The sequence below is a fragment of the Thalassophryne amazonica genome, chromosome 17 (genome assembly GCF_902500255.1).
Source record: "Thalassophryne amazonica chromosome 17, fThaAma1.1, whole genome shotgun sequence".
Taxonomy (NCBI): domain Eukaryota; kingdom Metazoa; phylum Chordata; class Actinopteri; order Batrachoidiformes; family Batrachoididae; genus Thalassophryne; species Thalassophryne amazonica.
The window spans coordinates 62,276,689-62,294,862 of record NC_047119.1 but is presented as its reverse complement, the minus strand read 5'-3'; the positions used below and the strand labels follow the sequence as shown (position 1 = coordinate 62,294,862).

Here is an 18,174-nt window from a genome sequence, read left to right as displayed (position 1 = left end):
TACTATTACTACTAATAGTAGTAAGCCCCTGCACCACCCCTGCTTAATAATAATATTGCTGTTACTACTACTACTACTAATACTACTACTACTAATACTACTACTACTAATAATAATAAATATAATTTAAAAATACAAAACATCTTAGGAATGAAATAAATAAATCATAGTCAGTTTTGTTTTGTTTATTTATTTATTTATTTATTCATGTTCACAGGCAGCAGCAGACGGTCCTCGTCACAGCTCTGTGCATTGTAATGTCTGGCGCTCCCCCTAGCGGTGAGGATGTGTTACTGTTTTGTGATCCTCCCTGTCAAACCGTTTTGGCTCCGCCTCTGCTGGCGCGGCGCCTCGCGCACACAGGCAAGCAGCTCCGCTCGCGCCAAGTCCCAAAATGTAGGAGGCGCGCGACCTCGACGACCCAAAACCCTATGGCGCGAGCACCGTCATTACGTCATGTGTGTCGCGCGCTCAGGAGACAGAGTGGGGGGGGTTGCGGTTTGGCGCAGCGGGGAGGCGCAGCAGCATCCACGAGCGATGGAGGAGCGGGAGGAGGAGGGGAAATCTGGGCTGTGACCAATCAGATCACGCAGTTCTTCTTCTGCACATGTCTGCTGTCGTCGGTGGGAAGGAAACCAACATCGTCCGAGACTGAAATGGATCCGCACAGGACGCCAGTCCGGAGCGATCCGGTAAGAACGGAGCCTGACTCTGATTTATGTCCCCTCCCGGTAGCGCAGTTTTGGATGTGAGGCTGCTCGCAGCAGTGGAAGCTTTGTAGCGTTGTCGGGAGTTTTTCTGCTGCTGTTTATGGCGCTGTGTTGCGGATTTCTGGCTGCCGGTGAACTGATGCGCTGCTGCCCTCGAACACTGACATCATCCTGCACGCGCGTCAATGCGACGAACTTCATCCACGCTCGGCCTGCGCACGTGCACACAGGCACAGATCTCAGACCAGCAACACCTAAAGATGATCTACTCTGATTTTGGGATTTTTTTTTTTTTTTTCTGATTAATCGTTACGCGCGTCTTGTCAACTAGAAGTGCACTCGTTAAAGTGTTACAGTATCACTGCTAATATATCTCCCCCATATTAGAATGTGTGCTGAAATTTTTTTGTGCCTTTAAGGCAGAGAGTCTCAAACCTGCAGCCTTTTGTTTTGGCCAGGTCCTGGGTTTGATTCCTGGCTGTGTGTCCTTGGACAGGATGCTTAATCTGCACCGTCCCAGTCCACCCAGCAGCAAACGGGTCCTGGTCTGTCTGGGGATGTAAACTGCAATGGACTGGCATCGTCACCAGGGGGAGTGGTAGAGTCTTATAGGGATGGGCCACATTGTATCATTAATCATACAACATTAGAAATTCTCTCTATAAACATTTGTAATTTCCCCCATGATATAAATTTGTCACCTGCTGATACAGTATACAATAAATACAATAACATGCTTTTGGAGGGCGGTATGCATTTTCAGAGGCCCAGCGTTCATGGCCAGTTGCCCAAAATGACTGATATTCGCCCGAGTTAGACGAGGGTGAATATCAGTCATATCACTGTTACACTGTTACACTGGATCCAGTGTGCAAAAAAAAAAAAGAAGCCAAATAACAAAAAAACAAAACAGGGGCAATCGAAAGGCAAACAACATGACTTCAGAATTCACAGCACTCCAAATGCTATTGTGTGTGCACAAGTTAAAAATTCAATTACTTAGTTTTCACATGTGATTAGTTCCGCATGCTGCACCGAGCTCAGCCTGCACACTCAGTCATTCATATTTCAACACGGCCCACATCATTCACACATTTATTTTTCAAAGAATGCACTGAAAAGCTGATAAAGCTCATAAAAGGAAAATAAGCCGGAGTTCTTCTGACAAATGCACAACAGATTCACGGCCATTTTTACTTTGTAAGCATTACATTAATGCCAGGTAGCGACTTGTGTTGCGTTACAGTCACTTCATCACTTACACCAGTACACAGTCAATCCGGGTTTCTTTTTGTCTCTAAATGCAATATGGCATTAATTTGGCTTTCAAGTCAAATTCTATATTTTTGCAATCAAATATGCCTGTTTCCACCTCTTTGTAATCTGCGTATTGAGGAAAAAACATTGCATAGCCTACATCTCAATAAAATTGAATAATAACAATGATTACATACCCTGAAAGAGGAATTAATAATATTCTAGCTGAGTTACCCGTTCTGTGCACGAGCAATGGAGAAGAATTTTATCCATGTCATTGTATATTTCATGTCACTTTAGTTAAGGTTAGTTAGTTGGATTGCATTGTGTGTATTAATTTTCATAGAGCATTGTGTGACATTTGTGAAACTCAAGTGAATGATGATAAAAGGTTGATATCATGTCATATCACGGTAATACTCTGGCATTCTGTACACAGCAGGAACATTTTAATTGGAAAAAATGCACACCTATGGCCCAGTCCCACGGCACACGACGATTCCTGAACGAAGCGAAAAAGTAAAAAACGTCACAATTCGTTGAGAAAAGGTGGACGAAAGAGCTTTATCACCGAACAGTCTGCGAAGCAAGAGCGCAAAAGGGACGAAAGAGGAACTTAACAAAACCGAAGCTCACGATCTCAACGCTTTAAATGAAATGTGCCTGGAGCCACAGCTGGAGCAGTGTGTGTCTGCATCTCTGAGTTTCCAGGACTCGGCGCTGGGACGGAGCTCATAGCGCCTGAGTCCTGGAGAAACTGCAAAAGAAGCTGTGGAGATCTGTGTGCACATCAGTGGACCACCTGTTCTGGTTCCTCGTCCAGAACAAAAGAGAGATCATCTCCATCATCATCAGAATCCTCACTGTCTGTCGAGACGCTGCACGCTCCGTCTGGCTCCAGTTAAAAAAAAAAGAAAAAGTGTGCTGTGGTCACTGCTGTATCACTGTATTATGTTCTAAAGCATATATATTGATTTATAACAGAAAAACTGCACAAAGGGAGCATAATATAAATATAAGTGTAAAGATGTTTGAAATATATCAGAGCAGTAAATTAATCAGTGCATGTGAACACGCGCATTGACTCATATGTGCGGTTATTTCCACCAGCTGATCACTGATCCACAACGTGGATTCTTCCTTCCAGAACAGCTCTTTATATCATCATTTTTATTCATCTATCCCTTGCCCATGTACAGAAGGACTGGATTGTCATTCCTACACTTCATATTGTTATATTTAACACAAAATAAGCGCACGCAGCAGCTGCTCCTGCTGCTAATGCTGCATTTAAGTACCGTCGGAAATTACACAACTTTTTTGTTGTTTCAAATTCAACAGTTGCTTGTGGCAAAATAATTAATTACACTCCACACAAAAGATTATTCTTCCCTATAAGATGCTGCGGCCATTGAAGCTGCCCCCCCCACAGATAAAAAAATCCAGGCAAACAGGCTGAGTTTTGCCCTGTAATTTTCGACAGTACATGAACACAGCAAGCAGCCTCAGCGCTGACAAACTGGCTTCTGCACTGTGTGAAACAATTCAGTTGCTCCAACGAAGGTCAAACAGTGACGTTACAAAAACTAAACAAACGATTAAAAAAACATCAAGAACGACAGCAAAACGAAACAGACGAATTGAGGTTTTCGTGCCCTTTGTTCAAAATTTTCAACTTTCCTGACAAAGTTCCAGCTGCAGGAACGAAGCTGCGCGAAGGTTAAACAATGTCAGTGACAGTCAATGAAAGTCCAGGTTCCTTCTTTCGTCAGGGCTTCATCACCCTTCGTTAAGTGCCGTGTGACTGGGCCTTTAACTCGCAAACGGCATGCGCTGGCCCGTTCGGATTGTAATTAAAGTTCACCCTAGCCAACTGCTGCTATGTAGTAAGTAAAATTAGGGAATAATCCTGTTGTGTCTGATGACTTGCAGACGTTCATGCTGGAATTTGCGGTCGCAAATTGAGTTTTACAGATATTTGCAACCGTAATCCAACAATCCGTAATTCAGTGAGCGGGTTGTGATGTAATGTATAAGGCTGACCGTGTGTGTGTGTGTGTGTGTTGTGTGTGTGTGTGTTCGCGCACGTATGCTTTCAACCTAAAGGCCCCAGCGACCTCCACCTTGGTGCCCCCACGTCACCATAGCAGGTTTGGTGTCGATTGCTTAATTACTGTGGCTGTGCATAGCAGACAACACACACACACACACACACACACACACACACACACACACACACACACACACACCACACACACACACACACACACACACACACACACACACACAACAGAGGGTCGGCTTTACAGTAGTGTTCAGAATAATAGTAGTGCTATGTGACTAAAAAGATTAATCCAGGTTTTGAGTATATTTCTTATTGTTACATGGGAAACAAGGTACCAGTAGATTCAGCAGATTCTCATAAATCCAACAAGACCAAGCATTCATGATATGCACACTCTTAAGGCTATGAAATTGGTCTGTTAGTAAAAAAAAAGTAGAAAAGGGGGTGTTAGACTTGTTCTTCTTTCTGCTCCTTTTCATTCTGGTATTGTGGTGCTTTTGTTTTTTGCTTTTCTGTTTTTTAAATGAATGAAATAAATATTAAAAAAAAAAAATAGTAGCATCTGCTGTTGAAGCTACAAACGCAAAACTATTATGTTCAAACTGCTTTTTTAGCAATCCTGTGAATCACTAAACTAGTATTTAGTTGTATAACCACAGTTTTTCATGATTTCTTCACATCTGCGAGGCATTAATTTTGTTGGTTTGGAACCAAGATTTTGCTCGTTTACTAGTGTGCTTGGGGTCATTGTCTGGTTGAAACGCCAATTTCAAGGGCATGTCCTCTTCAGCATAAGGCAACATGATCTCTTCAAGTATTTTGACATATCCAAACTGATCCATGATACCTGGTATGCGATATATAGGCCCAACACCATAGTAGGAGAAACATGCCCATATCATGATGTTTGCACCACCATGCTTCACTGTCTTCACTGTGAACTGTGGCTTGAATTCAGAGTTTGGGGGTCGTCTCACAAACTGTCTGCGGCCCTTGGACCCAAAAAGAACAATTTACTCTCATCAGTCCATAAAATATCCTCCATTTCTCTTTAGGCCAGTTGATGTGTTCTTTGGCAAATTGTAACCTCTTCTGCACGTCTTTTTATTTAACAGAGGGACTTTGCGGGGATTCTTGCAAATAAATTAGCTTCACACAGGCGTCTTCTAACTGTCACAGCACTTACAGGTAACTCCAGACTGTCTGTGATCATCCTGGAGCCTGATCAGTGGGTGAGCCTTTGCCATTCTGGTTATTCTTCTATCCATTTTGATGGTTGTTTTCACCGTTTTCTCTTCCACGCGTCTCTGGTTTTTTTTGTCCATTTTAAAGCATTGGAGATCATTGTAGATGAACAGCCTATAATTTTTTTACAGCACACCATTTAGTTTTTAGTGTGTATATTCAGTGAGTTTTTCCCACGAATAGACCACTGCAGCCACAGCGCAGCCTCTCACAGGGACTGAGAGGAGTCATAACTATGTGACGTTTTCTGGCCTCTAGGATTGGCTGTGAGTCTAGAGGAGAGATGGATATACAGCTGAGAATTTGTAGTTTCAGGAAGTGGTCAGACTCTGTGATGTTCCATCACCGATCTATTCTTTATAGGGGAGGTGATGGTCTGGTGGTTAAGCGTTGGGCTTGAGACCAGAGAATCCTTGGTTCAAATCCCAGCCAGACGGGAAAATCACTGAGGGCCCGTGGGCAAGGTCCTTAATCCCTAGTTGCTCCCGGTGTGCAGTGAGCGCCTTGTATGGTAGCACCCTGACATCGGGGTGAATGTGAGGCATTATTGTAAAGTGCTTTGAGCATCTGATGCAGATGGAAAAGTGCTATATAAATACAGTAATAGATATGTGATGAAAAACAAGCACAGACACGCCAGCGCATCCCTCAACCCTAGAGAGTGTATGTCTCAATTAGTTTTGAGATCAGCTCGGGACATACGTACCTAAAATAATAGGCGGCAGATGATGATTTAGTTTCTAATAAACATCCTGTTGCCACCTGCTCCTTGATGACGAAATACCTTCCCCATTGCAAAAAAAGAAGAAAAGAAAATTGCACCGTAATCACTGCAAACACCAGTGACACACTTCTGCTACATCAGGGATTTTCCTTGTAACCTCGATTGTTTGTGTGGGCCGCTGAAGAGGAGGTACTGCTGGCCTCCACCGGAGGCGCCCTGCCTGAAGTGCGGGCTTCAGGCACAAGAGGGTGCTGCCGCCCTCTTCAGGACAGCTGTCAATCATCATCTCCAACAGCTGTCATCTATCAACCACTCCATAAAGCCGGATGACAATCTCCACCTCGCTGCCGAGATATCTTCAAGCGAAGAAGGTAATACCTCAGCCGTGATTGTGCCGTGCGCACATTATTTTCTCTATTCTGTGATATTGTTTCAGGAGTCTGCTCACTGTTGTTGTTCTGTCGGAGTACGGAGTGGTGACGAAGTGAAGGGCGTTCACTTGTCACACCGCACTACAGAGACAACTGGAATTGAACTGTCAATAAAGGTGGAGGTGTTCTTTCCCACTTTAAATGGAGAAATCTAACGGATCTGACTGTGTTACTGGGTGTGCACACACCCACTCTTGATTGTTTCTGCTTCCTGCCAGCAGTACCAGATCCGACAGCCGGAGACGGTGACCACCTGGGGACTCGGGACTTGGCGGCTCCAGTATTCTCCGGGTTCGGTGGCGGTGGAAATCGTGTGGGTTCCGGCTCCTCTCTGGACGACGTCTTCTATCCTCGAGCCTGCCCACACGTCACCTTTGTAGATTGACTACATACAAATTCTGTAATCATCTGTATTTCGTTGTGCACATTCACAACAGTAAAGTGTTCTATTTTCGGCTCATTCATTGTCCATTCATTTACGCCCCCTGTTGTGGGTCCGTGTCACTACACTTCACAACAGATTGCATGCCAAATTACACTGATGGACTTTGCTTGCCTCTGGTACCTTATCTTTTTTGGGGGCAGGATTAGCAGATGTGTGTGGTTCTGCACTTGTATACTGTGCTCCAAACACAGCAAATGATCTTTCTGCTGATCGCTGTTGAAGTTTGTGTACTAGAACACCATTTTTTACATGAAGCCAGAAGTGTCATGAAAATAATGGTGTCGTTTCGTGATCCTTTAATGTGAACCCCAATTTGGTTCACATTCTAAAATTCTCAACCAGGAATGGCCAGTGTTTGGTCCCATAGGCCATTTTTGGCCTGTTTTCTTTGTTTTGGCCTGCCATGGCAATTAACAAATTCTCTGCAAATGAACAAATAACTGTTAAACAAGGCAACCTGTTAATGTAATTCACACATGAATCCAGATTCATTTGTGGTCCTTCAACAGAAAGAATTTCAGCACCTCTGAACATATGTGTGATTAACCGTCATTTTACTGACACAGAAATAATCTCTGCAACATTGATTGAATTACCCGTATTTATTTATTTTTTTCATTTTTGCTAAAGTGATGTTTATTAAAAATATAATTTAACATTCTTCACAAAACAGCATAAAGTACATTATAAATTAAAAATCACTGTATTAACATTGGTGCAAATACAGAGAGTGCAAACCTTGTTTATTTATTTAACAAGGCAGTATTATGGTTTTGATTGAAATTTGATTGATTGTACAGCTCAGCTGCTGGACAACTTTAATAAACTCATTTATTTTGGATCTGCTGTGGCAACTCCAAGCTAAAGAAGGGAGAAACTGAAGGGACTTATGATATAATGAGTTTCAGGTACTGTGACTGCTGTTGTTTTTGGCCATTACTTTTATATAATGGGGAAGTAGTCTTGTGACCATAGGGTTCTAGGTTCAATCTCCAATCTGACATGAACATGTGTGTGGAGAATGTGAAAACAACAGAACCTTCTTCTTTCTTGTTACCATCACTGAGCATTTTACTTTGCAACACCCAGCACTGTGTAAGTGTTTGTGAATGGATGAATATGAGACATCATTGTAAATAAAGTCCAACTTCGGGGGTCGAATTAGTACGTGCATGTGCTAGTTTATCCACGTATTATTCGAGCGTTGCACGTAATTTTATACTTCACTAGCACGGGTGCAAGTAACTGTATCTAAGTTTTATCAACTATAAGCACCAATAAAGGAATGAACTAATAAAGGAATAAATAAGGAAAAAAAACAATTTCCAGTGTGTTGTTTTCATCTTCCCTGCGTTTTATGACTCTCACACACGGAGCGAGTTGCTGTGCTCTATTTGTTGTGGAAAGCTGACAAACGTTTCCAGCGGCACCGTCCCTGGGTTCACAACATCCTCATGAGACGTTCCCAATTTGGGGAGTTTCATTATTTGCTGCAGGAGCTGCAGCAAATAACCGTTCGCGCGTGCACATGTAAACAAAGAAAAGAAAAAGACTGGCTGCCGCTGTGGTTCCTCGCTCTCTCTCTCTCTCTCTCTCCCCTCAAACTCTGTCATCATTGTGTTATAAACCAGTCACCATTTGTTTTATTATACATCTGTGTAGTTAATAAATTATCTTCACGGACGATTAGCTCGCGCGCACGTGAAAAAAAAAACTGGCTGCCGCTGCGGTTCCCCGCTCTCTCTCTCCCCCCCCCCCTCAAACTCTGTCATCATTGTGTTATAAACCAGTCACCATTGTTTTATTATACATCTGTGTAGTTAATAAAGAAATAATCTTCATGACGATTTGTTTGCACGTGCACGTGAAAAAAAAAAACAACTGTCTTCTGCTGCTGCTGCTCTCCTCTCAAACTCTCCCCAGAGAGGAAGAGTCTGACACATCAGAGGAGGAGTTTTAAGGTTGATATAAGACTGACTTTTGGTTGTGCAAGTAATTTTTTTGTTATTAGCACCAGTGTAAGTAGGTTAAAAAATGTATTTCGACCCATGAACTGATTTTCTATGTAATAAATGCTGTATATGACGGTTTTTGTATAATGGATTATCGCTCACATTGGACAAAACGTCCCGCCCCATCGTAATGTATTTCCATTAAAAACCCCTCGCGTGTACTGGACAGAGCAGTCTGGATGTGCCCAGTAACAGAGGTATGAAATGAAGTTCAGCACTGACGCTAGCAGATTTGAGAAAAGTGGACTCTGTATTTCCTTGATTAAAACACCGGCTGTTTTTTTTTTCCCAAACCGTGCTCAGACACAGACCTAAAGGAGGCAGGGTGTAATTCAAAGCTGGTGATCATAAAAAAAAATGCTGCTTGTTGCCTGCCCTGTAATACAACCCCAATTCCAATGAAGTTGGGAAATTGTGTAAAATGTAAATAAATAGAATACAATGATTTGCAAATCCTCTTCAACCTATATTCAATTGAATACACCACAAAGACAAGATATTTAATGTTCAAACTGATAAACTTTATTGTTTTTGTGCAAATATTTGCTCATTTTGAAATGGATGCCTGCAACACGTTTCAAAAAAGCTGGGACAGTGGTATGTTTTCCACTGTTACATCACCTTTCCTTCTAACAACACTCAATAAGCATTTGGGAACTGAGGACACTCATGATTGGGAATAAAAGGAGCATCCCCAAAAGTCTCAACCATTCACAAGCAATGGTGGGGTGAGGATCACCACTTTGTGAACAGCTGTATGAAAATATAGTCCAACAGTTTAAGAACAATGTTTTTCAATGTTCAATTACAAGAAATTTCAGGAGAACTTTCTACACGTAAGCGGCAAGGTCGAAGACAAACATTCAATGCCCATTAGGGTTATGACAAATCTCAAATTTATTAGCCTGGGGTTATAAATGATGAACTTTTACCTAAAACTCACAAAAATGACTTTGGTTTTGCCAGACCTAGAAAAAACCTCCCGCACCTAAGACAATTTCATATTTCACATTAAAACACCTAGCAGCTCTAACACTCTTTATTATAAGATGTCAGTTTTACATACAATACACATGAGGAATACATGAAAATGAGTACATATAGCATTTGTAGTGTTTTTAATAGTGTTTCAGATTTGTGTATTAGTGTTAATAAATTTGCTGTTATATTTGTCGGTTTTGCAAGGAGAACGAACCTCCTCCATCAACTTTACAGCTCTCTCAGCTACAATGTTGGAGTGAGGCACATCAGGGTCACACTCACCACTGCTTACTTCCTCACTATCACTGGATTCAGAGATAACCGTTTGGCTTGTCGAGGGTTCTGATGTGTGTGTTTTTGATGGATGGATTGTTGATATAGGAGCCACTTTCACACTTGTATATCCCACCCTGCCTCCTGATTCAATTTGTCTTTTGTACAGTTCTTTGTCCTCACTACAAAGCCAATTTCCATTTGTTTTTGTAATATCGAACAGATGAGCAAGATTTTCTTCAAATTCTGCATTTGGTCGCTTTCTGTGTTTTTCAAAGATGTGATAAGTTTGTCAACCTTTGCAGACACTTGTTGTTTGGAAAGAACAGGAAAATTCAGCTTCTCCCAAAGCTCAACAATTCTTCAGATATTTTTTCTGAGTTGGTCATGTCGTCCTTTCAACGATATCTCTGTTGGAAGGCATTTTACATAATGGTTCACTCATATACAAGGATGTGCTTGATTTCAAAATTTGTGCCCATTTTTCCCCAGCTACTTCCACTGCTGATTTTGACATTTTACTTTGCAAGCACATATTTCCAAAAAGAAGAACTCAACAGCAGATCCTCCAAAGCAATACTGCAAAGAAAGCAAAACTGTATGAATGATATGATGTGAACAACTATACACTGGTGTAAATGCTATGAACTACAAAAGCAAAACACTGCAACAGATCAGCTCATCACATTATTTATACATTTTATTTTATCTGTTATCAATTTTATCTAGTTTACCTTTATTTTTTATTTCTTTTAATTATTGTTTATTAATATATTTTAGCAATATTTATTTGTATATATTTTCTTGTTATTTTCATGATCCAATGAAATAAACTTCAAAAAAGTGATCTATGGGTAAAATTTCATCAAATGTAACATCAGGAGAATGAAAGTTTTGAAAAAGGTTTTGTAGTCATAACCCTAATGCCCATGACCTTCAATCCCTCAGGCAGCACTGCATTAAAAACCGACATCATTGTGTAAAGGGTCTTACCGCGTGGGCTCAGGAACACTTCAGAAAACCATTGTCAGTTAACACAGTTCGTCGCTATATCTACAAGTGCAAGTTAAAACTCTACCATGCAAAGCGAAAGCCATACATCAACAACATCCAGAAACACCGCCACCTTCTCTGGGCCCAAGCTCATTTGAAATGGACAGATGCAAAGTGGAAAAGTGTTGTGGTCTGATGAGTCCACATTTCAAATTATTTTTGGAAATCATGGCTGTCGTGTCCTCTCGACAAAAGTGGAAAATGTCCAGATTGTTACCAGCGCAAAGTTCAAAAGCCAGGATCTGTGATGGTATGGGGGTGTGTTATTGCCCACGGTGTTGGGAAAGTGTAAGTACACGGACCCACAACAGGGGGCGCAAATGAACGGACAATAGAATAGGTCAAATAACAACACTTTACTGTTGCGAACGTGGGAATACTGGAGCCGCCAAGTCCCGAACTCCCAGGTGGCCACTGCCTCCGCGTGTCGGACCTGGTACTGCTGGCGAGGAACAAAACACAATTAAACGTGGGTGCGTCTGCACCCAGCAATCTGCACGGCAGGGAAGCTACCTCCACCTCTCGTTGGAGAAAAAGTCTGTTATCACTCACAAAAATCACAACAAAAAGGCTTTCTATCAAGCAGTCAGGCTGAGGATATTACCTTTCAGGTAGAACGATATCTCGGCAAAGAGGTGGAGATGACGTCTTGCTGATATACCGATGCAGATCAGATGAGTGGTGACAGCTGTCACAGGTGATGAGTGTCAGCTGTCACCCCGGCTGCTCCTGTGAGGCGGCAGCGCCCTCTGGTGCCTGGAGCCCGCACTCCAGGCAGGGTGCCCTCTGGTGGTGGTGGGCCAGCAGTACCTCCTCTTCAGCAGCCCACACAACACACGGCATGGGAAACTTACATATCTGTGATGGCACCATCAATGCTGAAAGGTACATCCAGGTTTTGGAGCAACACATGCTGCCATCCAAGCAACGTCTTTTTCAGGGACGTCCCTGCTTATTTCAGCAAGAAAAAGTCCAACATTCTGCATGTGTTACAACAGTGTGGCTTCAGAGTAAAAGAGTGCGGGTACTAGACTGGCCTACCTGCAGTCCCGACCTGTTGCCCATTGAAAATGTGGCGCATTATGAAGCGCAAAAAATGACAACAAAGACCTCAGACTATTGAACAGCTGAAGTCATACATCATGCAAGAATGGGAAAGAATTCCACCTACAAAGCTTCAACAGTTAGTGTCCTCAGTTCCCAAACGTTTATTGAGTGTTGTTAGAAGGAAAGGTGATGTAACACAGTGGTAAACATACCACTGTCCCAGCTTTTTTGAAATGTGTTGCAGGCATCCATTTTAGAATGAGCAATTATTTGCACAAAAACAATAGTGTGGTGTATTCAATTGAATATAGGTTGAAGAGGATTTGCGAATCATTGTATTCTGATTTTATTTACATTTTAGACAACGTCCCAACTTCATTGGAATTGGGGTTGTATGATGATAAGTTTCACACATGCCTGGGTGTGGTGAACCAAACCACTTTAGATCAGAGCCCTCTGCCTGGCTGCGAACCCTCTCCGTGATGCACACGTGCTAAATGACAGAGACCGCAAAAGTGTGTGACTTGTCACTTTTATGTTTTCACTCCTTCCTCTCCCATCATATTTTAAAAGTTTTTGCAGTGCGCCCACCGAGTACATTTCAATCATGGCTCAAATATGTTTGGCAGAAAAGTCCGCAAATATGACAAACTTTACAACACAGAGTCAGAAAAGACGCTCAAATGACCCCCAATTCATGGAGGAAATTGTATGTACCTTATTGTTGGTTTGGAGGTTGATGATGGTATAAAAACTTGGAGCACGTTGGGGGGACAAATTCATCCAGAAAAGCCAAGGTAATGGTATATATAACGGTAAAAGGGTAAGCGTATTTGCTAGTTGGTCATTGGTTGGTTGCTAGTTATATTTATTGTTATTTATAAAAAGTTCATGATTAAACTGTAAAGCATCAAGCCTCAGTTCCATTTCCGTCTTAAGGGTTTGGTTACAAAATATTAGGGATAATTACCTATTTTTTTGTGTGTATTATAAGCAGATATATCAGCATCTTAAATTTTTTAACTCCCTAATATTGGTATTCTAACTACCCCCACAGTAAAATCCATATCGGTCAGCCTGTAATTATGTCTTCATTAGATGGAAAGGTGTTACATAAATGCAGTCCACCATAACATGCAAATAGTCCTTGTAGTCCTCTTTCTTAGGCTATTTCATTCATGCCAGTCAAATACCTGTTACTAGTCACATACCTGGTTGCATTTGCAAGTAGTTTTCATAGATTCACAATAGACCACAAGCTACTTACTGCTGAATATCACAGTCACATTAATTCATCAGAACAGATCTGTCTTAGCGTTGATCAAGCAGTTATGTTAGTTGATGTTGCTTTCTACCACCGAGTTAAATCAAAACAGACTTTTTTCAAAGTATCTTTTTTAGGTTTGGTTAAGGAATGAATATTTTTTGTCCTCTAAGCCATCAAAATGGTACAAATCCCTGTTTTATGCCCCATCAGCAACTTTTAAACATATTTTTATATTGCAGCAATAACAGGAAGTTTTGGTTTACAGCACTCAAGATTGGCAGGTCAGATTTAACTGCTTATTATACATCAGTTTTTATCTTGCATATTAAAATGCATGATGCTGTATTACCTCAAAGCGTGGTATGAGCTACCATGGTGAAGACAACGCTGGAAATGGGACAAAATAAAGGGAGAGTGCAATCAAAAACACAAAAAGTGGCTGTGAAAGTGAACTTGGATCAGCCTCTGAAGCTGAGAAATTAACACAAAATAGGTGCTGATGGTTTTAGGATCACAAAATAAAGACAAGGAGGCTTTGTTGTGTGAACAGAGATTGTCTAAAACCTGAAGTCACCACCAAGCAGTACGCAACAGGAAACAGACACTCCCCTTGTCCTGTCCTTTCACAATAAAACCCTTTGGCATGCACTGCTGCTACAGTAATAATATTTGTGTAGCACTTTATAATCTTATATACAAAGTGATTCCTGAAATAAAAGACAATAAAAGACAAAGACAAAATATTAACTTGTGAGCTCGCAATTTTCCTAAAGTCACCGAGTGGGGTCATTTATGACCCCGGACATATATTTTTGTGCACCATTTTTTTCAAATTTTAATTGGAAAAACATTTCTTACCATGATTTGTCAATATATTGGTTCTGCATTTGTTCATATCATTTTACAAGGATCTGCAAGCATAATCCAAACTTGTGCGGGGTCACTTATGACCTGCTGGGAAGATCTGAGATTTTTTACATTATAGCTTCAGATGGTATTGTAATTTGCAGCTCTAATCATTATATTTTACTGTTTTGCAAGGAAGCAACCGACCTAGAATAGCATGATTTACAGCCGCACAAGCATTGAGACTGATTCTTGATGCCCGGAGTGAGGATGAAAATAGCTCATGATTGTCACTAAGGATGACTGATGGGTTCAATGAGATTTGTGTTAAAGTAATAACATATTTGCTAGTCACTGGTTCTTCTATATTTGATGCTATAATTATCCTATATATTAGTCACTAAAATTATATATATATACGAGGTCTGTTAGAAAACTATCCGACCTTTTTATTTTTTTTTAAAAACTCTATGGATTTGAATCATGTGCGCTTGCATCAGCCAAGCTTGAATCTTCGTGCGCATGCGTGAGTTTTTTCACGCCTGTCGGTTGCGTCATTCGCCTGTGAGCAGGCTTTGAGTGAGCACTGGTCCACCCCCCTTGTCGGATTTTCATTGTCAGGGAAATGGCTGAGCGATTGGAGCAGCGCTGAATCAAATTTTTCCAGAAACTGTGAGAGACAGCCAGGTGGAAACCATTCGGAAGATTCATACGGCTTTTGGTGAGGATACTCTCGGCGTCGCACAGATTAAGGAGCATTACAACCAGATTAAAGACGGCCCATAGCGGCGGAGGGCGCGCCGCACTCCGAGTGGCCATCGACAGGCTGAAACGACCAGATCATTTCCAAAGTGAAGGCTGTGTTGATCCGGGACGTCGTCTGACTACTTTGGAAATGATCTGGTCATTTCAGCCTGTCGATGGCCGCTCGGAGCGCGGTGCGCCCTCCGCCGCTGTGGGCCGTCTTTAATCCGGTTGTAATGCTCCTTAATCTGTGTGATGCCGAGAGTATCTGCACCGAAAGCCGTCTGAATCTTCTGAATGGTTTCCACCTGGCTGTCTCTCACATTTTCTGGAAAAATTTGATTCAGCGCTGCTCCAATCGCTCAGCCATTTCCCTGACAATAAAAATCCGACGAGGGGGGTGGACCAGTGCTCACTCAAAGCCTGCCCACAAGCGAATGACGCAACCGACAGGCGTGAAAAAACTCACGCATGCGCACGAAAGTTCAAGGCTGATGCAAGCGCACATGATTCAAATCCATAGAGTTTTTTAAAAAAATAAAAGGTCGGATAGTTTTCTAACAGACCTCGTGTGTATATATATATATATATATATATATATATATATATATATATATATATATACATTGAGGAAAATAAGTATTTGAACACCCTGCGATTTTGCAAGTTCTCCCACTTAGGAATCATGGAGGGGTCTGAAATTTTCATCTTAGGTGCATGTCCACTGTGAGAGACATAATCTAAAAAAAAAAATAAAAACCCGGAAATCACAATGTATGATTTTTTTATCATTTATTTGTATGTTACTGCTGCAAATAAGTATTTGAACACATGTGAAAATCAATGTTAATATTTGGTACAGTAGTGTTGTGAAAGTGTAGGAACACGGACCCACAACAGGGGGCGCAAATGAACGGACAATGGAGGAAGTCAAATAACAACACTTTACTGTTGTGAATAAGCACAACAAACACAACGGATCACAACAATAGACAAAGAAGTCAATTCACAAGAATGTGTCACGTGGGCAGGCTCGAAGATAAGAGACGTCTGTCCAAAGCAGAACCGGAACCACACGATTTCCTCCGCCACCGAACCCCGGGAATACTGGAGCCGCCAAGTCCCGAACTCCCAGGTGGCCACTGCCTCCGCGTGTCGGATCTGGTACTGCTGGCGAGGAACAAAAACAGTTAAATGTGGGTGCGTTTGCACCCAGCAATCCGTATGGCGGGAAAACCACCTCCACCTCTCGTTGGAAGAATGTCTGCTATTTAACGCACAAAAGTAATAAAGGGTTACTGTCAAAAAGACAACACAGTCAGCTGAGTACGGTACCTTCTAGGTAGAGCGATATCTCGGCAAAGAGATGGAGATGTCCTCCTGCTGATATACCACTGCTGATCAGATGATTGGTGACAGCTGTTGTAGGTGATAAGTGACAGCTGTCACCCCGGCTGCTCCTGTGAGGCGGCAGCGCCCTCTGGTGCCTGGAGCCCGCACTCCAGACAGGGCTCCCTCTGGTGGTGGTGGGCCAGCAGTACCTCCTCTTCAGCGGCCCACACAACACAGTAGCCTTTGTTTGCAATTACAGAGGTCAAACGTTTCCTGTAGTTCTTCACCAGGTTTGCACACACTGCAAGGATGGATTTCACTTGTGGATGATATACAGTTTTTTGTTTTGTTTTTTTTCATAGCTGAATTTGATTATCTGAATTTATCTTGACCTGTGCAGTGATGTTCACGTTTGGTGTAACTCTGCCTGTGAGGTCAGGGTCACATGATGCTGAAGGTTCTTGTACAGTGAGGAAAATAAGTATTTGAACACCCTGCGATTTTGCAAGTTCTCCCACTTAGAAATCATGTTTGACCTCAATTACAGAGGTCAAATGTTTCCTGTAGTTTTTCACCAGGTTTTCACACACTGCAGCAGGGATTTTGGTCCACTCCTCCATACAGATCTTCTCCAAATCTTTCAGGTTTGGAGTTTCAGCTCCCTCCAAAGATTTTCTATTGAGTTCAGGTCTGGAGACTGGCCAGGCCACTCCAGGACCTTGTAATGCTTCTTATGGAGCCCCTCCTTAGTTGCCCTGGCTGTGTGTTTGGGGTCATTGTCATGCTGGAAGACCCAGCCATGACCCATCTTCAATGCTCTTACTGAGGGAAGGAGGTTGTTTGCCAAAATCCTGCAATGCATGAACCCATCCATCCTCTCTTCAATATGGTGCAGTCATCCTGTCCCCTTTGCAGAAGAGCACCCCCAGAGTATGATGTTTCCACCCCCATGCTTCACGGTTGGGATGGTTTTCTTGGGGTTGTTCTCATCCTCTAAACATGGTAAGTGGAGTTGATTCCAAAAAGCTCTATTCTGGTCTCATCTGACCACATGACCTTCTCCCATGCCTCTTCTGGATGATCCAGATGGTCACTGGTGAACTTCAAACGGGCCTGGACATGTGCTGGCTTGAGCAGGGGGACCTTGCTGCCCTGCAGGATTTTAAACCATGACAGCATCATGTGTTACTAATGTAATCTTTGTGACTGTGGTCCCAGCTCTCTTCAGGTCATTGACCAGGTCCTCCTGTGTAGTTCTGAGCTTTCTCAGAATCATCCTTACCCCACAAAGTGAGATCTTGCATGGAATCCCAGACCGAGGGAGATTGACAGTCATCTTGTGTTTCTTCCACTTTCTAATAAATAATCATAACAGTTGTTGTCTTCTACCAAGCTGCTTGCCTGTTGTCCTGTAGTCCATCCCAGCCTTGTGCAGGTCTACATTTTTGTCCCTGGTGTCCTTAGACAGCTCTTTGGTCTTGGCTGTGGTGGACAGGTTGGAGTGTGATTGATTGAGTGTGTGAACAGGTGTCTTTTATACAGGTAACAAGTTCAAACAGATGCAATTAATACAGGTAAAGAGTGCAGAATAAGAGGGCTTGTTAAAGAAAAAATAACAGGTCTGTGTGAGCCAGAATTCTTGCTGGTTGGTAGGTGTTCAAATACTTATTTGCAGCAGTAACATACAAATAAGTTATTAAAATATCATACATTGTGATTTCCATTTTTTTTTTTAGATTATG

The 18,174-nt window shown here is 42.1% G+C and overlaps 1 protein-coding gene across 1 annotated transcript in view; it reads left to right on the top strand.

Moving 5' to 3' along the window:
• The first annotated feature begins 553 nt into the window (after positions 1-553).
• The window catches only part of ajm1 (apical junction component 1 homolog), a 71,025-nt gene continuing 53,404 nt past the window's right edge, over positions 554-18,174 (top strand). Inside the window, 1 exon segment of the mRNA XM_034191867.1 lies at positions 554-692. The gene's annotated coding sequence lies outside the window, so the exon portion shown is untranslated.